Raw genomic sequence first — 22,466 nt, 5'->3', positions numbered from 1 at the left:
GGGGGCGAAGGGAGGCAGCCAGGGTGCCCTTTAGAAGAGCGAAGCCTGCAGGGGTGCATCCCCGCACGGCCTCCTGAATTGGAAAAATGCTGTTACAGATGGAAGAATTGGGCCTGGAGGAGACAAGCCATTTTCCTAGCCCAGCTTCTGTTTCATCTACCCTCTCCCCCGCGCGCGCCCCCCCCCCCGCCCCCAACAAGATCTGTCAGGACCTTGTGAGACTCCTTAGTTTCTGTGTTTTCCCTTGAAATGGCTTTCAGCCCAGAGGGGGTTTTGAGGTCTATGCTGTTTGGAAATGTGGGCTGAATTGGCGAGGGCTGACATCTGTCCTTTTGAGCCTTTCTCTCCTACTGTGCAATTCCTGATTTTTCCACCCTGCAAGGTCTTTTGGAAAGATGTGATGTTGCAAACTGCTTTCTAAACAGCACCGATGGCTGTTTGTGAGGCATGTGAATGAGAGGGCTCTGAGCAGCGGCTGGAGACTTCTGCCTTCTGAATGAAGGGTTTGGGGCGAGCTGGCAGGAGTAAGCCTTGGCATACTCTTAAGCATCTTGGCGGCAGGGGATTGGGGGGGGGGCAGAACACACAGGGAGGGGCAGTGGAAAAGCCAGAGGCCTTCAGAGGGATTTATAGGTATCCTCCCTGCCCCAGCAATGGTGATTTGTTAAGCAAATTCCAAGTGTCTGAAGAGGGCACTAAGAGTGTTTCCAAGGTTCCTGTTCTAATTTTCAGGCTCGCTCGTCATTTGGCAGGTGGAAGTCAATTCCGTTTGGGTCTGTTGGAAAGGACTGGGTATTGTTAGAGTGTGTGTGTGTGTGTGTGTGTGTGTGTGTGTGTGTGTGTGTGCTGCCGACTTTAAAAATGGTGTGCACTGCCCCCCCCCAAGCTACTGAGGAATGCTCCCAGGCGACTTTAGTGTGGCCGATCCTGCCCTCTGAGGCTCTGAGTGCTCCCAGGGTTATCATATTTGCCTCTCAGCCTGGGTAATATTAATTCTCATTAATTGTAATTGTATTTTTTAGCTTTTGTTACTAGCTCCGCTAGTTACCCCCAACTAGTGACAAAGTTGTATTTCACAATGGTAAAGGGCACCGCTTCTGACGCCCCCAAATGTCAAGAGTATAGACCCCTTGAGGAAACCATGCCCCTCTCACGGAGCCCAAACGTTAAGTTCACAGAGCCAAGTGATTTGCCCCAAGTAAAACCACCATAGTCCACAAACCGAAACAGCGTTTGGTGCTCAGAGTAAGAACACGTATACACGGTTGGCTTTAGTGGGAGGAATTTCCAAAGACCATTCAGAGCAGGTGAGCTTGGCAAAAGACACGTGTGCTTTTAGCCTCCTCGCGTGTAGGTCTGATATTCCACGCTCGTAGAGTGAAAACGGGGCTCATGCAGCACGCTTGCCGACCATGCGCAAGACCTTGGCTCTCATCATCCCCAGAGCTAAATAGGCAGAACCGGTGAGGAAAGGGAAGCTGACATGTGTCTAGACCCTTGAACCTGGGTCTAGAGATGTGGTCCTGTCACCCCAGCATTTGTGGGGCCGAGGCTGGAGAAGTACAGGCTCTGGGCCAGCCCAAGCCATAGTGTGTCTCAAAAACGTGCGTGATGATGATGATGGTGATAACACAACAGTAAGCTGGGCAGTGGTGGCGCACGGCTTCAATCCCAGCACTCAGGAGGCAGAGGCAGGTAGATCTCTATGAGTTCAAGATCAGACTGAGTCCCAAGACAGCCAAGGTTACACAGAGAAATCCTGTCTGGAATGTCCCCCACCCCACCACCACCCCCCGCACCTCAAAAAAATTCTCTCCATGTTTTTATAGATAGAAGAGCATACACTACCTATTGGAGACGTTAAATGGTGCACCGTCAGGAAACACTGGCTACGAGCCAGGCAGATTTGGGTTCAAATCTAGACCCCCAAGTCATTAGGGGTCTAGACCCCTATCTAAGACTTAGCTTCTCCAGCTACAGGGAGACAGGGACTGATTGGGGACAGGTGGACAGAGGCACAGTATGTGGTTAGCACACTCAGGTTCAGTTACTGAAGAAAACAACTACCACACTTGGCTCATATGTTTTTGTTCTGAAGGCTAAGTGAGAATGTGCTAAGTGCTTGACACGAAGCAACAGACATTAGCGATTTACCATTGGTTAAGTCTGAAACATTTATAAAAGGTAATTATGTTTGCTGCTTTAAAACCCCAGGGTCTGGAGAGATGGTTGGGGGGGGTGGCGGTTAAGAACACTTGCTGCTTTTCCAGGGGCCTGAGTTTGGTTCCCAGCAGCCATGTTGGGTGGCTCACAATCACAGTAACTCGAGTTCCAGGGCATCTGACACTCTCTTCTGCCCTGAGGCCACCTGCGCCTGCACATGTGGCATACAGGCACACATACATATAAAAAAAATTCCTTTTAAGCCATGTGCAGTGATGCACATCTTTAATCCCAGGACTCAGGGGGACACAGAGACAGGCGGATCACTGTGAGTTCGAGGCCAGCCTGGTCTACAAAGTAAGTCCAGGATGGCCAAGGCTACACAGAGAAACCTCATCTTGAAACAACAGAAATCTTTTAAAAAAGCAAACCACGGATAAGATTTGAATGAAGTCAGAATTAGCCTATACAGCCTGACCTCCATTTATAAAAACAAGAAGCTAAAAGAAACAGGCAGGCATGTAAATGTGGGTGGGTTACACGTCACGACTTAGATATTCCTCAGACCATACCTTGCATATTATTATGCGCAGACTGCAGGCAACAGATTCCCTGAGCAATATGGTTTAAAAAATATTCAGAGTGCTGGCAGGAGTGGACTCTGAAACAGACCTGCTCCTGCGGGACGGTGGATACTAATAGATCATAAGCCTGTAAGCAGATTGCAGGCTTGGGCAGGGGAGCGAGCGAGCCTCTTGTGCACCTGGAGGCCCTGTTGCACAGCCAGCTCCAGGATGGCCCGGTTAGGACCCCACACAGCACTTATTCACCTGCTGTCTGCAGTGGACACACGTGTGTGTGTGTGGGGTTGCCTGTTGTTCTTATCATGAACCTGTGCGAGACCAGTTTAGGAGATTTCTTTTCCAGGTTAATGTTTTTTCTTTTCAGTGATGAAGGAGCAGCCCAGGGCTACCTCCTTGCAGGCTAAGGAAGAACTCTACCACAGATCTACATCCCCAGCCCTCAGATGACTGTGCTTGTCCGGGAACTAGGTAGACCAGGCTGCCCTAGAGCCCCAGGCTGCCTTGGAGCCCCAGGCTGCCCTAGAGCCCCAGGCTGCCCTGGAGCCCCACTATGCCCTAGAGCCCCAAGCTGCCCTAGAGCCCCAAGCTGCCCTAGAGATTACCAAGACCCACCTGCCTCTGCCTTCAGAGTGCTGGCATTAAAAGTGTGTGCCTCCATGCTTGGGCACTCAACAGTTTAACTTTGGTTTTGTTTTTTGTTTTTGTTTTTGAGACAGGGTCTCTCTGTGTAGCCTTTGCTGTCCTGGACTCCCTTTGTAGACCAGGCTGGCCTCGAACTCACAGCGATCCACCTGTCTCTGCCTCCCAAGTGCTGGGATTAAAAGCATGCGCCACCATGCCCGGCTAATTAACTTTGATACCATCCTTGGTACAAAGGACTGGATGGGTGATTAAGGAAACATGGTCCACGCCTTAAAGGTGTTGCCGTCTATAGCCACAATATGGTAGCCTCTGGCCATGTATACAGGTGATATAATCTACACGTGAAATAACTCACGCAGAGTGATATTGTTCTGCTTACATTTCTGCAGCTGTAATAAGCTGTGTCACCCCTGCATTATCAAGGAGGAAAAGGGTTTGGGTTGTTTTCTTTTTTTTCCAGTGCTGAGGACCGAACCCAGGCTCTTAGCAAGCGCTCTACCGCTGAGCTAAATCCCCAGCCCGGAAAGGGTTTGTCTATCTGGCCTCAGTTCCACATCACAGACCATCAGTGAGGGAAGCCAGGGCAGGATCTTGAAGCGGCCCACTTCCTGTTCTACACAGCATCACCTCCAACCAGGGACGTCACTTCACAACCGAAATACAGCAGGAACCACGGACAATGCTGCTTGCTGACTGCTGGCCTACACTCACCTTTCTTTTTTATTTATTTATTTATTTGGTGTATTTATTTATTTATTTTTGGTTTTTTGAGACAGGGTTTCTCTGTGTAGCTTTGGGTGTCCTGGACTCGCTTTGTAGACTAGGACGGCCTCGAACTCACAGCCATCCACCTGCCTCTGCCTCCCGAATGTTGGGATTAAAGGCACGCACCACGACACCCAGCGGTATACTCACCTTTCTTACACAGTTGGGAACCGCCTGCCTAGAGGATGGTGCCACCCACAGTGGGCTGGACCTCCCTATGTAAATCAACAATCGGGACAGTTCCCCACAGAGAGGCAAACAGGCCAACTTGATCTGGGGCTTCTTCTCACCTGAGGCCTTCCTCTCAGGTTGTGTGACCAGTTGGTAGTTAACGCTGATTGGGACAAAAAACAGTACAAATAAAAACACGAAATCTGTGGCTAGGGGCTATCACCATACGTGGGGTATATATCCTGGCCATTCCTGTAACTGTGCAGCCCGGGCCTGGGAGAAGAGGTGGGCATCGAGTGTGTCACACTCATAGCCAGAACAGGAGCCTCATATGCTCGCATAGCCTAGGGCTGTGCAGGGATCCTGGTTCTAGACAGCAATGAGATCAAAGGAGAGATTCCAGACACGGGCAGGAACTATTCAGAAGCAATGCCGCTGTGGCGCATTCCAGATAGAGGAGACCTTATGAGGAGAAAGTTCTGAGTGGGAAAAGCGTAGTGTGTCTCACAAAAGACCACAGGGCATGCAGGGACCCCCAGCCCCTCCATTTCCCATCTTCCCAATGAGCATGACTCTGACCTCAGTTTCTTCTGGCTTCAATAACTAATAAAGTGGGGGAATCTGAGTCTGGCAGTGCTAGGTTCAAATCCTGCCTCTGACACTTACCATTGTGGTGCTTTTCTTGGCCTTTGACTTCATCTTCCCAAGGCTAGGTGCTCATCTGGGAAGTTGGGAGTCTGCTTTCCCCCTCATGGCTGGCCTGCTGCAGGAGCAGGGAAAGGCGCTGGGCAGCGGGCCTCCAAGAGATGCTTCTGGAATTCTTGTCGTCTTCTGCTGTGGTTTGGGTCCCTGGACTTTATTTTGTTCAGGAAATAACGCAAGCAAAAGCTAGTCTCCTTTGCAGAAATGCCTGCAGTTGCATGATTTACTTAAAGATAAATAACTTTAATTTTTAAATATATGTGTGTGTGCCTGCATGAGTTTTTTGTGCACTGTGTGTGTGGGAGCTCCCCGAACTGTAGTTCCCAAAGTTATGATGACCCTCTGGACAACACAGTGCTGGGAAGCAACCCCTGGTTCTCTGCAAGATCAGCAAGTGACCTTAGCCATCAAGTACCTCTCCAGCCCCCCGAAAGTGACTCTACAATCCCTCTTCTTTCAGAGGCTCCCATCCCACGTGGGCCACACCTCCATCCCACGTGGGCCACACCTCCATCCCATGTGGGCCACACCTCCATCCCACATAGGCCACACCTCCAACCCATGTGGGCCACACCTCTATTCCATGTGGAATGTCACCATCATGCCACCTGCTCAAGAGCTTCCTGTGGCTCCTGGTCACCCTCCCTCCCTCACACACACCAGTTGTCCACTGTAAGTCCTAAACAGACAAAGCCCTAATGCAGGCAATGAGACCCTGTAAAGGTCACAATCCCTCATCGGCCTGTGTGAGCGGGAAATGCATGGCTGCTGTGAAACAGGGGAGTGGGGCCTCAGTAGGGGCCAACCAGCTCTGGGTTCAAAACAAAGAGGAGCACTGCGCCCTCACTGAGCTCCCACAGTCTGGCTTTGGTGTCATTCTCTCAATGACAGTCTGTCTCTATGACAGTGACCCCATTGACATGGACTGAAAGTAATTTAGGGATACATTAAAGTGTATAGGAGGATGTGTGCAAATCCCATACCATCTCATAAGTCCAGAGTATCCCAAACTGGCCTTGAATTTACTATGTACCCAAGGCTGGCCTTGAACTCCTAAGCCCCCTACCCCTCGTATCATGGGTTCAGGGATTGCAGGTGTGTGTTAAAACAAGCAGCAAGAGAGCTGGACATGATGGCACACACCTTTAATTGCAGCAGGGGAGGCAGAGGCAGGTGGATTGCTGTGAGTTCAAGGCCAGCATGGTCTACAAAGAGAGTCCAGGACAGCCAAGGCTACACAGAGAAACCCTGTCTCAAAAAGCCAAAAAATAAAAATAAAAAAAGAGCAAGCAGCAAGATAAAATTTGTTACATATTGGGGGCCGGAGAGATGGCTCAGAGGTTAAGAGCACTGACTGCTCTTCCAAAGGTCATGAGTTCAATTCCCAGCAACCACATGTTGGCTCACAACCATCTATAATGAGATTTGTATACATAATTTAAAAAATTTGTTACATATGTTTTGCCTAAGTGAAAAAAAAAATGAAGTCTCCATTCATCCTCCAAGGGTGACATCAAGCTAACCTTTCCTGTTTTGTAGTTTTTTATTACCTAAAAGTTCCATTATTATTGTGTGTGCATGATGTGTGTGTAGGTGCTGGGCCACAGCGTGTGTGTGGAGACCAGAGGGCAACTTTGTGGACCAATTCTCTGCATGTCCACTTGGGCTCCAGGAACTGAGTTGCGTCTGCAGGCTTGTGTGGCAAGCCCCCTTACCCACTGAGCCATCTTGCCTGCCCTCACAGACTCATCTATCTTGATGCTGGAACTGAACTCAGGTGTTTGACTCTGTAGGTCAATGCTACGTCCTGAGCCACACTGGTTCACAGGGACGGGAGCCACTGAGCATTTCAAGTGTGGGGGCAAGGCACAATCTCCACCCCACATTGGATTACTGGACTCCAATATAGACCAGTTTATGCATGCCAAAGGATTAAGAAAGCTTTGTGATGAGAGCAAAACAAAACAAATCGTAAAGGCCCATCCATTGGCCGCAGGATTTTCCTTACAGTGGGGTAAACAGGGTTACACAGCACTGCTGGGATTCCAGCCACTGGGGAAACCAGATTCCTTATCTATTTGAAAATTACTATTTATATTTAGTGTACATGCATTCATGTGTGTGGCCATGTATGTGGGGGTCACACAACTGCTCCTTCCACCCTGTGGTGCTGAGGGATGGAACCACAGGTCATCACGCTTGGTTGCAAGCTCCTCTTAACCCACTGCGCCATCTTGCTGGCCCAGACTCCTTTCCTCACCCAGGTCTGTTTGCCTTTGACTAAGTCAAGGAACTTTACTGACAGAATAACTATCTCTAAAGCTTCGGGCATCTGAGTGTATTTACGGCATGTAGAACACACTGTCCTGAAGATGTACACATTGCCACACAGAGACCAAATTCGACATATTCACATTACATCGTCATGTGCTTGCTTTCTTTTATACTTTTGTGGGGCTAACACTAAAAATCTATTTTTGACCGTCTTCAAGTGCTCCTGAATTTATTCCCCGTGTCCTCGAAGACACCTCCTCAGCTCTTCCGTCCCCCAGCCCTTGGTAACCACCAGAATGTTCCTTTTCCAAGGTCTGCTTCAGATTCTAGGTGCTGCTGAGCCCACGTGCACTGCGGCACTTTTGTCCTGCCGGTTCAGTCATCAAGCCTGGCAGCAAGCGCCTCTGCCCATCTCGCTGGCCCCTGGTTGTAACCTCTCTCGGGGTGTGCCTGGTGCCATTTCACATCATGTGACTGTTCTTGTGTTGTTATTAGCAGTCTTTTTGCGGGTGTGTGTGTGTGTTTTAATGACAGGGTTCCTTGGTGTAGCCCTGGCTGTCCTGGAACTCACTCTGTAGACCAGGCTGGCCTCAAATTCACAGAATATACAGTCTGCCTCTAGCTCCCAAATGCTAGGATAAAAGGTGTGCACTGCCACGGCCAGGTGCTCTTTCACTCTTTAGTCCAGACAGGTTAGTAAGATTTCCTTATTTCCAATAAAATTACCTAAGAAAACAACCTAAAAGTAGAAAAGATGATTGGCTTATGGTTGCAGAGGTCTTAGCCCATGGCTGGTTGGCTCCATTGCCCTAGGATAGCCCATGGCTGGTTGGCTCCATTGCCCTAGGATAGCCCATGGCTGGTTGGCTCCATTGCCCTAGGATAGCCCATGGCTTGTTGGCTCCATTGTCTTGAGATAACCCATGGTTAATTGGCTCCATTGCCTTGGGAATGTGGAAAGGTGACAAACATCTTGGCAGCAGGACTTGTGTGGCAGAGAAAGCCTCTCACCTCAAGGAATCCAGGAAGCACAGAGAACAGACAGGAAGATGGCCGGGACCTGGAAGGGTCTACTCCAATGACCTAACTTCCTCCCACAGGCCCACCACCTCCCAGAGGCTGGTGAACAAGTCTCTAACGTTGCCCTTCCCATGACACTCCCTGACATGTAACAGAGGCATCTTTCCTTGATGTGACTGACGTTTCTGACTAGATCTGTTAGTATTTAGCCATGACCCTGGCCACTAAGTGCCACAACCGGTCCCAGCACCTGCATCTTCCCTCACCGCCTGTATGCCGTCACCAAGAGATTCTGAGAGCCAACAGGGCAAAAACTCAGTCTTATGGTCCCTGTTGCACAGTCACCATGCAGACACAAGAATAAAATAAAAGCTTGCAGCTGGGTGTGGCGGCGCACACCTTTAGTCCTTTAATCCTGGGAACTGGGAGCCAGAGGCAGGAGGATCTCTGTGAGTTCCAGGTCAGCCAGGGCTACACAAGTGAGAGAGCTCCTGTCGAAGTAAATAAATAAAATCTCGCCACAATGAGCCGGGAGCTGTAGCTCAGGCCAGGCACCCTGCCTGCCTCCTCCTGACAGCTCCACTGATGGCCCAACCGGGGCTGCCCGGGGGGGGGGGGGGCACTTCTTGCTCAAGCAGACCCAGGTTCAAAGTTAACTTTCCTGCTGACTCTGTAGGACTGTTGGTCAGGTTGTAATTCCTCCCAGGCTTCAGCTTCAGCCTCTGTGAGGTGGGGACAGTAAGGAGTCCTACCTCCAGGGCACAGTGCTTCTTTGAGTGGCCACTCATGAGTGAGTACAGAGGAACACGGTATGGGCCTCATGGACGCCCACTAGCTGTGATCATTTGGTTTGAGTGTGACATGTCCCCACCGGCTTACTCATTTGAACATTTGCTCTCCAGCTGAGGGCTTGGCCTTGGGAGTCTGTGGCACCTTGAGGATGTGAGGTTTAGCTGGAGGATGTGGGTCACTGGGGAGCTGGCCTTGAGGTTTATAGCCTGGCCCTGCTCTGGCCTTCCTGATCCCTCCAGATGTGAGTGCCCACAGGCATACAGTGATGGGCAGCATGCCCTCAGTCCATGAGCCAAAGAAAACCCTCCCTCCCCTAATTTCTCCTCCGGGTGTTTCATCACAGCATGAGAGACATCCCTGACACAGGCCAACTGGTTCCGGGAAGTGACGTGCTGCTGTGCTCAGCCTGGCTGGAGGGTTCCTGGCCTTCGGAACTGGTTTGCTGTAGGAATTTGGAAGACTTTGGAGTTCTGGGGAAACCTTAGAACACCTAAGCAGAGGCTGATGGGAAATTCTCATGTGGACTGTGGGAGACCACACTGCAGGGCCGGGCTAATGTCTGGTCTCTAAGTCCTGGTGGTGGTTAGGACGGAAGGCCTGGCTGGATGAACTGAGGCGCCCGAGGCAGCCTTCAGGTTAGAGCCTGACCCTGCTTCTGACCTGTCTCCTATTCTGCACAGGCAAGCTCCCAGCAGGCGACAAACCTTTCCCCAGCTATCACGGACCGTGTCCCTCCAAACCACGAGCCAGGACAAGTCCTTCCTCCTCCCTAAATTGTTTTTCTCAAGCAATCTGCCACAGTGGAGAAGATAACAGATGCATATATAAGGTAGTCGTCGGTTTCGCAGGTCTGAGATCACGAGGGGTGACAGGGGTGCTGGGGGGGGGTGTGACAGGGAAATACAAACAAAACTCCACAGAAAGCCAGAATTCCCAAACCAACAAACAAGTGGAGGGGGGACCCTCAAAGGCATAGCATCCGACATGAGCAGTGTGTTTCTGGCTCCTGTGGACATATATTCTCAGCATCTCACTGAACTTGGAGTCCTTGAGCCGCCCTGCAGGGGAGCAGGGCATCTGTGCCGGAGGGAGAGGCAGCCAGTGATTAAGTGGCTCTCTCCAAGAGGCTGTTGGCCTCGGTGGGGAAACACTGACCTATGGGGCTAAGAATATGCATGCTGAAGGCTAGCACGGTGGCGCAGGCAGGTAGCTGAGGCAGGAGGATCATGAGTTTGAGGCCAGCCTGTCTTTTAAGAAAGTCACAGCCGGGCATGGTGGCGCATGCCTTTAATCCCAGCACTCGGAGGCAGAGGCAGGCGGATCGCTGTGAGTTCGAGGCCAGCCTGGTCTTCAAAGTGAATCCAGGACAGTCAAGGCTACACAGAGAAACCCTGTCTCAACAAAACAAAACACCAAATAAACAAAACAAAACAAACAAAAAAAAAGGAAAGTCACAGGGCTAGAGGGGCCATGGGGTTAATACAGAGGCCCAAGTTCAGTCCCCAATGCCCAGGGCGTGTGGCAGTAACTCCGCCTCTAGGAGATCTAACACTCCCCTCTGGCCCCTGTGCTTGCACACATGGATCTGTGCACGTGCACACAGGCATGGACAAATAAAAGTAAAATAAGTCTTCTTTTTTTTCCTGAGACAGGAATTCTCTGTTATCTTGGCTGTCTAGGACTCACTTTGTAGACTAGGCTGGCTTCGAACTCACAGCAATCCACCTGCCTCTGCCTCCAGAGTGCTGGGATTAAAGGCGTGTGCCACCACTGCCCAGCAATAAGTGTTTTTATTTTTTATTTTTTTTAAGTCCTCAGAGGCTGCAGTACTGGACCCAGAGTCTCATGTGCAGCGCTCTAAGGACTTGATGCAGTCAGCACCTCAGGCTTGCCTCTGGCCCACTGCAGCAATGCGTACATATTTAAGCACTACCCTTGATCCAGCCATGTGGGCACCCACCTGTCCCCACATCCTCTGCTGCATCACCACCTCCTAAAACAGCCTTTTAATCTATTTTTCTGGGTGACAAGGGGCCAGCTTTACGCCAGCTTGCAGCCTGTCTCCCCACTCCTTATACACCCAGCTCGTGCTCTACTCTTTGGGTTCACACTGAACAAGGGTCCCTTTCTTATGTCAGAATCTCAGATAGTGGGGAGAAAAAAAAAAAGAGGTCCCGTCCCTGAGCAACCTTTCCCCAACCACAGCAATCTATGAGCTGGAGAGGCGGGGCTCAGCGGTTAAAGCACCCGGGTTCAGTTCCCAGCACCCACATGGCAGCTCACACCTGTCTGCAACTCCAGTTCCAGGGGACCCGACACCCTCACACAGACATACAGACATGCCAGCCAAGCACCAATGCACGTAAAGTAAAAATAAATTATAAAAATAAAGAAGGCCTCAGGCCAATTTCTGTAGGAGACCAGGCGAGGCCATTTGTCAGTGATGTTGGCAGTTTCTATTGCTTGAACAGCCTCCTTATCACAGGCTTTCAGATTCCTGAGGCCCCAGTGCCAAACAACACGGGCACCTGGGACAAGGCTGAGGGGGAGTGGTTGTGTATGCCAGGGATCCTGGTCACCGTTAGCCCTACAGGTATCTCCCCAGGAGACTGGAAGACTGCAGAAGCAGACACAGTGGTCCTGAGAGAAAGCTCCTACCCCCTACCCCACAGCCCTTTGGTTCCCACCCCAGTCACCTGGGGCCCACACAGCCTCCCTCTGGCCTGGGCTGGCTTTCCCTCTCCCCATTTTCCAGTATTGACCATGTTGGAAGCCTGGATTCTAACATCTTTGACATCTGAGAGGCCTGTCACCTGTACCAGGTACCCTTGCACAGCTGTGATCAGATGCCCGACATGACATCCTAATGACTCTTTTATTCATTTCAGCCTCTGTGGCTACCGGGCCACCGTGGTGAGGGAGGGATGGTGGGAAGACTTAGCTCATGGTGGCAAAGGTGTGTGACAGAGGCTGTCGACACCACAGAGTCCAGGAAACAGACGGTGACAGGAAGGACATAGCCACGTGGACCCACCCCAGGAGCCGCCTTCCTTCTGCTAGGCCCCTGCTGAAGGTCCCTCAGCCTCTCAGAAAGCACCAGCAGCTGGATCAAACCTCATCCCAAACAGAAGCTGTGGGGGGCGGGGAGAGGGGCATCTCACACTGAAGCCGCCATGTTGTCCCTTCCAGAGAGGACTCGTCCTAAGACAGCAAAAGCTCAGCTGGCACTGGGTCCTGAGGCCTCCTGCCCCTACTCACCACCATTTCTCAGTCTGTGGAGCACGTCCACCCGTCCTTGTCCCCCGTCCCCCACTCCCAGTGACACCCACTGCTGTAAGCAGAGCACATCCTTTCAATGGGCTTTTTTGAGACAGGGTTTCTCTGTGTAGCCTTGGCTGTCCTGGACTCGCTTTGCAGACCAGGCTGGCCTCGAACTCACAGAGATCCACCTGCCTCTGCCTCCTGAGTGCTGGGATTAAAGGCGTGGGCCACCACCACCTGGCTTTTTTTTTTTGAAGATGGACAAGTTTTATTGTATGAGCATGGGGAGAGAAGGAAAGGGGGGAGGGGTACCCCAGAGAGAGAGAGAGAGACAGAGAGAGAGAGGGAGAGAGAGGAGGGAAAGAGGTGAGAGAGAGAGGAGAGAGAAAGCGGGTAAAGCTCACTGGGTCTTTTAACCTGTCTATACCTTTATAACAACACACCGGTGCTGCACGCATGTCTGTACACATGTGTAGGGACCAGAGACAATATGGCTGCTGTGTCCCGGCCACCATCCCCTTTTCTTTGAGACGGGCACTCATTGGCCGAGTTAAAGCGGCTGTCAAGCCTGTCTCTGGCTCCCCAGAACTGGGATTATATATGTTTGCTCGCACACCTGATGTTTTTAAAAGTGGGTTTAGGAGCTCAACCATGGACCTCCCTGCCCCCCTACTCTCTAGGCAAGCGCTTCACGGGCAGCCACCTCTGAGGTGTCCCTGTGAGAAAAGGGTTAGAACCACGTGGCCTTTGTCCCACTTTGTAGCATGGTCACCACCAGTTTTTTCAAGACACTGTCTTTACGGTGATACCTTCTGTCCCCATGGCAACCCCATGAGGCAGCAAGGGCTGTCTCTACTTCAAAGCCATGAAACAGGTTCAGTGTGGTGAAGCAGCCTGCCCTGGGTCACACAGCTCCTGGACAGCGTGGGGAGGGAGAGTCAAGGCCAACGTAGTCTGTGGTGGCACTGTGGACTCTGTTCTGAGGTGGACCCTCTGCCTGCAGGATGCTAAACACTACCCTGTGGTGATCACAGATGGGGTCAGGCTTCGTTTTCCAGCCTGGACTCGAGGAACGAGGGCCAGATACCCACGTCCTTATCCAGCAACTGTGGGGGCGCAGGGACTTAAGGTTCCTCGTAAGACAAGACCCAGCTGGACAGCTGTTTCCTCAAGCTCTTCCCTTTCTTTCTTGTTTGTTTGTTTGTTTGTTTGTTTCAAGACAGTGTTTTTCTGTGTAGCCTTGGCTGCCCTAGACTTGGTTTGTAGACCAGGCTGGCCTCGAACTCACAGCAGTCCACCTGCCTCTGCCTCCCCAGTGCTGGAACTAAAGGCACCACGCCTGGCCCACTCTTCCCTTTCTTAACTAGCAAAGGCAGATAAAACAAATGTCTTTGTCTATTTTGGTAAATTATAATACACACACATATTATTTAAATGCCAAGAATCCAAACAGCAACAGCTGCCCTGTCTTGAGCGCGCGCACACACACACACACACACATATACACACACACATGCACACACACACACACACACACACACACACACACACACACACACACGCACCCTTCTATTCTCAGCATATGCTACTGCTGTTTGATTTCTCTTTAACATCCCCCTCTCCTCAGGAAACCTTGGCTCACACAGTTGATTTACACTTTTTTTGGAGCCCAACAGATTTGAAATATAGCCTGGCTGGCTGAATCTAACTTAACTTCAAAGATCTCTTTTTCATATCTGAAGACGGGTCTTGACAATCAAAGTTGCTTCTTGAAGGCCTCCAGAGAGAAACTGCAAACAGCCTGCAGGGGGCGGGGGTGGGGGGAGGAGTTATTTCCCACTCATCACCCTCACGTTTGTCCATCCGGCCCACTGCCCCACCGCTTCACAGTCCGTCATCTGTACGCATGCTCAGCACAAAGATAGCCTGACTCGGCGCCCGGGAAACAAATGGAGCAAAGCAATCAGATGTCCTGGTTAAAATGCCAAAAATTAATGAGTCCAAAAGGAAAAGAAAATGGGGTTTCTCCCCTCAGGACCTCACATAGCCCTCTAGCCCTCCACCTCAGGGCAATGCTTCTTGTTAAATGACAAACATTGATTTAGGAGGGTGGGGCCAAGACCTGATAGTCTGTTTTTAGGGGGTGCTGGGGCTGGAATCCACAACCTTAGGCCAGGTTCTGCAAGCTCCTCAGGAAGGCAGGGAGCCTGGTTCAGGGTCACCCTGAAGTCCCTGAGTCACAAGGGTCGGGTATAGCCTCAGTTTCTTTAATCCATTATTTTTTATTATGAACTTATTAAATGAGCCTACCTCTTTAACAACCCGACTAACCCAAACAACCAGAAAAGGATATTAAAAAAACACTACAATGAAACCTTAAGGATATCAGTCCCTGGTGTAGTCAGCAGAGTTTCAGCAGGCCAGCAAGTCCACCAAACTCGCTGTTGGAACCAGGAGGACCCTCAAGCCTCAGCTGAAATCCAAAGCCTTGAAGCTTTCCCTGGGGCAGTTCTCTTTAGGAGCCTCTTGAAGTGCAGGCTTGAACCGCCAAAAACCAGGTCCCAACCAAAAGCCTCCTCTCCTGTTTCCGGCTCATCAATATATCCTCTTAGTCCGTTTAAGGGTGTTTTTTAACCAAGCTCCCCAACTAAGCAGTCCCACTTTTAAGTTGAAAAATATCCTGCTTTCTCACATCTAAGTGGTAAAATCCTGCCCTCTTCTCCGTCCCACACTTGGGATGAAAACAGAAACAGGTTTACCTCCCCTTCAGTGGGGTCTCAGAATCCTGGTAGAAAAACCTTGCGCAAAACTGTCTTGGCACGGGCTGGGAAGATGGCTGCTCATCCTGAGGTCCTGAGTTCAATTCCCAGCACCCACATGGTGGCTCACAACCATCTGATCCCTCTTCTGGTGTGCATGAAAACAGAGCACTCATGTACATAAATCTTAAAAAAAGAAAAAAGAAAGAAAGAAAGAAAAGACCCCCCACCAAAAATGCATAAATTGTCTTGACATTTTGGAGGGCACAGTGGCACCACCGTATCCTGCCTCGGCCCGCCGGGGTTCGACTAATGCTCAGGAGGAAAAATTTCCTGTATAGGGACAGAACACTAGACACGAAGAAGGGGGCAAGTCTGGATTCTGATCAAACCCCGTTTCTTGAAAAATTTCACAGAGTTTTTATGAGGCAGAGGGCAGGGAAGCATATTGCAATGGCAACCCAGCTGCAGGCTATCTCAAGACGCAAGGAATTCCAAGCAGGTCACAACATCCTGCCACACCGAATACTTTGCTATCTTTATCTAATCTGTTAAACTACAACAGGGTGGCTCCGTCTAAATCCTGTCTTTAGTCTAACTGCTGAACCACGACAGGGTCAGCTGGTGTCTGGTAAATGGCAGACTGCTGGAGAAAGAAGAATCTAGGCTCCAACAAGATGGCCGAACATTGGCCATACATTGGCCATACAGCCCGTCCCCTACAGTGTCCCTCCTCACAGCTTCACCCTTCTAGTCCTTACTAAACACCGATCCCCGAGCAAAACAAGGCAGCAAACACCTGTTGCCCCAGGCAACGGGAGCCAGAGGCAGAAGCAGGATGAGTTCAAAGCCAGCCTGAACTACTTAGGGAGACTTGGTCTCAGAAACAAAAGAATAAATGTAAAACAAGCAATAAAACCACCCACTGTGTGCCCCGTCTTCTTCCAGGCCCTGGGAGCCACTGTTCTTCTTTTACCTATGACGTCATCTGTTCTGGGTCCCCTCATAACAGCAGACCCGTGAAATGCCCATCCTCGGTCTAACTTGTTCTCCTAGTGTAATTACTTTTAAGTATTTTAAGATTTTAGCCGCCAGGCATGGTGGCGCACACCTGTGATCCCAGCACTCGGGAGGCAGAGGCAGGAAGATCTCTGTGATTTTGAGGCCAGCCTGGCCTACAAAGTGAATGCAGGACAGCCAAGGCTACACAGAGAGACCCTGTCTAAAACAAAACAAAACAAAACAAAAGGTTTTAGCCAAGCAATGGTGGCACACATCTTTAATCCCAGCACTTGGGAGGCAGAGGCAGGTGGGTCTTTATAAGTTCCAGGGCAGCCAAGGATATTTAAAGCAAGCAAGCAAGCAAACAAACAAAAACAAAAAACAAAACCCAACAACTTTCAAAAAGCCAAAAATTTTTTTTCTAAGTTGTAACATGTTAAGAACTTGCTTCCTGGGGTTGGAGATTTAGCTCAGTGGTAAACGCTTGCCTAGCAACCGCAAGGCCCTGGGTTTGGTCCTCAGCTCTGGAAAAAAAAAAAAGAACTTGCTTCCTCTTAAAGGCTGTATAGTATTCCATTGTGTGGATGTACACAGGTTATCTATCCACCTACCAGTGCACACCTGGGTTGTTTCTACTTTTGGATAGTGTTGTTGGCACATTGTGCATTGTGGTATATACTCTTCTATTCTTTTTTATTAAAGATTTGCCTACATGTCTATTTGCCACATGCATGCCTGGTGCCTAAGGAAATGGTGAGCCTCCATGTAGGGGCTGGGTACTGAACCCTGTTCCTTTGCAAGAACAAGTAGTGCTCTTAACCCCTGAGCCAGCTGTAATTAAAAAAAAAAAAAGATTTATTATGTATACAATGTTCTACCTGCATGTAACACCTGCAGGCCAGAAGAGGGCACCAGATTTCATTGTAGATGGTTGTGAGCCATGTGGTTGTTGGGAATTGAACTCAGGACCTTCAGAAGAGCAGGCAGTTCTCTTAACCTCTGAGCCATCTCTCCAGCCCCTGGTCAGCTGTAATTGATGCAACCTAGAGTCACTTGGGAAGAGTCTCAGTGAGGGGTCCTCTTGTTAACTGATGTGGGAAGAAGCAGTCCACTGTGGGCGGCGCCATTCCCTAGGCCTGTGCGTGTGCGTGTGCGTGTGCGTGTGTGTGTGTGTCTCCTGAACTGTGTAAGAGCGGAGCAGTGGAGCCTGCATGTATTCCTCTCTCTCTCTGCTCCTGATTGGGCGCGGTGTGCACTTGCTGTCTGAAGCTCCTGCCTGGACTCCCCCCAAGTCTTGGACCATGACCTGCAACTGTGAGCTGAAATAAGCTCCTTTCTCTCCAGAGCTGCTTTCCGTCAGGGTGTTTTATCATGGCAACAGAAGTTAAACCAAACCCTCCTCCAATAATTACGTTTTCATTTTCTGTGACTACTATAGCAGACCACACGCACGCACACACGCGCACGCACACATACACGCACACACGTGTGCACACACACCTGGGGAGTGAATTGCTTTTGGTTTTTGAGGTAGGGTCTCACCGTTTTGTTCAGGGTGCCCTGCTTCAACCTCCAGAGTAACCAGGACTTCGGGTGCATCGAGCCGGCATCAGGCCAGGTATCTGGCTTTGTGCTGTGGGTCCCCTTCCAGGGCAGGATGCTGTGACTGGACGGGTCAGTCCATTTCTATTTCACCTTTAAAATGCTAGAAGCAACCCCTCTTTCTTGTTTGTTTGTTTGTTTGTTTTTGGTTTTTGGTTTTTGAAGACAGGGTTTCTCTGTGTAGCCTTGGCTGTCCTAAGCTCACTTTATAGACCAGGCTGGCCTCGAACTCACAGCGATCCACCTGCCTCTGCCTCCCGAGGGCTGGGATTAAAGGCGTACACCACCATGCCTGGTCCAAAAGCACCTTTTTGCCTGGTGCAGTCAGTAAGTATTTGTCAACTAAATGAACAAATGCACTCCAGTTGTGTCAGTGCAGTGTTAAGAGCTGAGAGTTTAGGTAGACTATGTTCATTTGGTTCAGAAAAATAAATAAGAAAAAATTTGCGCCAGGTGTGGTGGCGTACGCCTGTAATCCCAGCGCTCAGGAGGCAGAGGCAGGTGAATCACTGTAAGTTCAAGGCCAGCCTGGTCTACAGAGTGAGTCCAGGGCAACACAGAGAAACCCCGTCTTGGAAAAAAAAAAAAAGAAGAAAGAAAGAAAGAAAGAAAGAAAGAAACAAAGAAAGAAAAGTACAACTTAGTGGAATTTCAGGTATCACAAAGCTTTATCACTCTTACCCAAAACAGAAACCTGGTCCCCACTAGGAAGTCACTCGGTGTTGCTTGGCAACTGCCCGGCTCCTGGCAACCAGCAAACTGCCCTTCTTTTCTCCCCCTACCCCAGCTCTGGACATGTAACACGTGTGCCAGACTCACAGTCCTCTTGCAATTGGCTTTATCTCAGGGGGAAGATTCCACGTGCTCTGCGGCCTGTGTTAGTAACTGGAAGGCTTTCTTACTTCACAGCTGTGCTGGGCTGGAGCCTGCTCGGGCCAGCTCTCCAGGGGCTCACTGACTTTGAAACACTCAGGACTTTTCAGAGCCTGTTGTTTACCCGCGGGTGGCTTGAGCTTGGCCAGCTGTCACGGGCACACTTAGCCCACTGGTGCTGACAAATGGCCCAATCTAGACAGGGTGCATGAGAATCAGGGTTCAGCATGGTCCTAGCTTGTGTGGCCTCTGCCAGCAGCCCGAGTTGTCCCCCACCCCCACCCCCACCCCACAATCTTAGCAAGACCAGGCACTTTCTGACAGGTGTTTCTCAAGACGTGGGATGAGAGGGGCGTGCACCCCCCTCTCAGCTGTGCGTCCCCCACCCCCACCCCAGTTGAAGGAGGTTAGTTTATCTCCTGTTCTGTGTTCATAAGGGACACCTGCCGTCCAGCTCCACACAGATGGGACCCTGGTCAGACCCCGGTGTCCTTAGCCTCCTGGGTTGAGGGTCTGCTGTAGACAGTCGGCTCAGCCACAGGGGACCGGGAGGTTCTTTGGCACTGGGTCCCCCTGGCAGCCCTGCTTCATAGTGAAGGGTCCCGGGAGTGACACAAACTCTTCTCGGATTTCAGGCAGCTCCCACGAACTTCAGAGTGAAAATTCTCAGTCCGCAGGGGAGAGCTTTGGGGCCAGGCATCTGTGTTGTAGACAGCTTAGGTTTCTGGCGACCCCTGTACCATGGTGGCCGACTGGAGAGGCTGTTAGGCGGGGACAGGGCTGTGCTTGGCTTCTGGCTCTAGAACGCTGTTCTCTTTGCTCACCTCGGGCCCTGCACTCATTTCCTCTGAGCACTTTACATCCGTGAACTAGAACCTAACACATAGGTTGGTTGTCAGGGTAACAGGGAGTGACTCTTCTAAAACTCAGGGCCATCAGGGTCTGAGGAGCATGGCTCAGCCTGTAAAGTGGGTGCTGTGAAAGCTGAGGACCTGAGTTTGCGCCCCAGAACACACAGCTTGTTTACTGTGCACCTGTAATCCTGGTGCCAGGAGGTGGAGTCAGACAGGTAAACACCTGATCAGCCATGAACTCCAGGTTCACTGAAAATGAAGATGGAGGGGCTGGAGAGGTGGCTCAGTGGTTAAGAGCATTGGCGACTCTTCCAGAGGACCCAGGTTCAGTTCCCAGCACCCACATGGCAGCTCATAACCATCTGCCTCCATCTGCAACAGGGGACTCTGATGCCCCCTTCTGGCCTCCACAGGCACTGCATGCATGTGACACAGACATGCATACAGGCAAAACACCCACATATATGAAGCAAAAATAAGTAAAATCTCAAGAAGACATTAAAAACAATAATGTGGAAAGCAATACAGAGAAAGACATCTGATGTTGACCTCTTGCCTCCATATGCATGCACAAAGACACGTGCATGCGCACACACACACATGAACGTGAACCCACGTAAAACACACACACACACACACACACACACACACACACACACACACACACACACACCAGCAAGGGCTTTACACAGCTCCTGGCTTCTAGCAAGCTTGATTTATCACTAGCTATGTGACTTGGTGCTGGCTCAGGTGTACTAGTAACAGCTCTCCACAATTGTGTAGCACTGCAAATTTCCCTTATTAATGGGGGACAGGGACGCACAGATCCCTTTCCTGGGCTGGCACCTGCCCAGCAGTTTCCAGTGTTGGCTGCTGAGAGGGTCCCTCCCATAAAGGGCCACCTATGGCCAAAGGCAGCCATCTATCCTGGAGGTCATGCATGGCCTTTGAAATGGAGGTGGCCCATATGTGGGTCCCTACTCCTCTGGTGGGGACCGTCCCTGCTGCAGCCTCCACAGGGAGCTAGTGGAGTCTTTCTACCACGTCTCCTGCTGTCTCTCAATCCCCACTGCGGCGCATGGTCTCTCCAGGGCCATTTCTCAGTAAATCGCTGGCGCAGACACCCACTTTGCATTCCTTCCAGAAGGGAGAAGGTCCATTGTAGAATTCACATAGAGACTCAAGAGGACGCCAGAAAGCAAAAACCACAGATGCCTCATGGGTCCCGATATAAAAAATAATTTTTTAATAATTAAAAAGAACAGCTGCTACAGAGCTAAATGGGTAAAACCCGTGTGGCACTTGCCTCAAGAGACCGCAAAGCCGGGGGCAAACCCTGGATATGGGTGGCTTTCAACATGGGCATAGGACTGCCTAAACGGGAAAGGGCAGCAGAAGAAAATCAGCCCTAAACTTACACCATCTACAAAAACCAGCTCCCAGGGCATCAAAGACAAAACCTGTAAACCTTTAGAAGAAGGGCCAAGGGCCAGCAAGATGGTTCAGAGGGCAAAGGTGCTTGTTGCCAAGCCTGAGGACCTGATTTAGTTTAGGGACCCACACAGTGGAAAGGGAGGACTGACTCCTGCCACGTTGTCTCCGGCCCCCGCAGGTACGCGGTGCTGTGCATATAGGCACGTGCGCATCCGGTCAGGGACTCAAGAAAATATTTGCAAGTCAGACAAATGGGAACAAGAAGTCAGGTTGTGCTGACACAGGCTTCGAGTCCCAGCACACCGCAGGCTGAGGCAGGAGGAGGGAGAGTTTGAAGCCATCACGGGCAACATAGAGAGAATCTGAAAACAGGTATTTAATTTCAAGCATACTGCTCCAAAGTTGGTGTTTAAAGAGCCCCTGGCAGCTCAGTGCCTGCAAATGAAGGGCTGGCCAGGCAGCTCAGCCAGAAAGGGCTGCTGCCACCGACCTGGCGACCTGACTTGGATGCTCTGGTCCTACGTGGTAGGAGGAGAGAACTGTCCTCCGACCTTCAAGCGTGTGATGTGGAGTGTGTGCATACACACAGCCACAGTTTTAAATTTTAATAACGTATTTTTTAAAAAAGAAAAATGCAAATGAAAGCCACAGTGAGCTAGCTGCCTCAGCACACTTGTCAGTTGTCTGTGTTCAGACAAACGGGAATGAGCCGCAATTGGCAAATACATACAGAAACAGGAACCCGTGGGAATAGTGCACAGGCCACTCTGGCAGTTCATCAGTTTATACCCTAAAGGAGTAAAATAAAAAACTCCAACAGAAATCTGTACAGCCGTGTTTGTCACAGCTTTCTTCCCAATAGAAACAGCCTGAGTCTCTGTCAACTGGTGAACGGGCAGACTGTGGTACGTCCATACAATTGAATATTATTCAGCCTTTACAAAGGCATCAGAAGCTGGGCTTTTAGTGGTTCAGGCCAGTAACCTTAGACATTCAGGAAGCTGAGGCAAGAGAATCACAAGTTCAAGGCTAGCCTTGGCTATCAAGTAAACTTAAAGCTAGCCTAGGTATCTTAGTGAAACTTTGACAATTTTAAAAGTAAAAACAGCCTCCTATGCACAAGGCCCTAGATTAAATTCTCAGGACTGAAGAAGAACAGGAATAAAGTTCTGATTCATTTATGTGAACTCTCTAGAGGAGTGGAATTCACAGAGAGTGGAGAATGCCAACCGCTGGGTGCTGAGTACTGGGTGTTGGGTGCTGAGTGCTGGGTGCTGGGTGCTGGGTGCAGGAAGAAATGGGGAGTTGGGCTTCAGGGGACAGGGTTTGAGATGTAAAGATGAAACAGGTCCAGAGATAGGGGTGATGGCTGTGAGTACTTGACATGCCACTGAGCAGGACACTTAAATTGGTTAGGGTGAAGCAGTCCTGGTGGTGCATGCCTTTACTCCCAGAATTTGGGAGGCAGAGGCAGGTGGATCACTGTGAGTTCGAGGCCAGCCTGGTCTACAAAGTGAGCTTAGGACAGCCAAGATAACACAGAGAAACCATCTTGAAAAACTAAAAAC

The 22,466-nt window shown here is 50.4% G+C and overlaps 1 protein-coding gene across 1 annotated transcript in view; it reads left to right on the top strand.

The window, feature by feature from the left end:
* The window catches only part of SVOP (SV2 related protein), a 62,246-nt gene that overhangs the window by 256 nt on the left and 39,524 nt on the right, over positions 1-22,466 (top strand). The window lies entirely within an intron of this gene.

Source organism: Acomys minous, assembly GCF_964271855.1.
Source record: "Acomys minous genome assembly, chromosome: 16".
In the NCBI taxonomy this organism is placed as follows: Eukaryota; Metazoa; Chordata; class Mammalia; order Rodentia; family Muridae; genus Acomys; species Acomys minous.
Note: the sequence above shows the minus strand (reverse complement) of the source record. Positions and strands in the feature narration are given on the sequence as shown.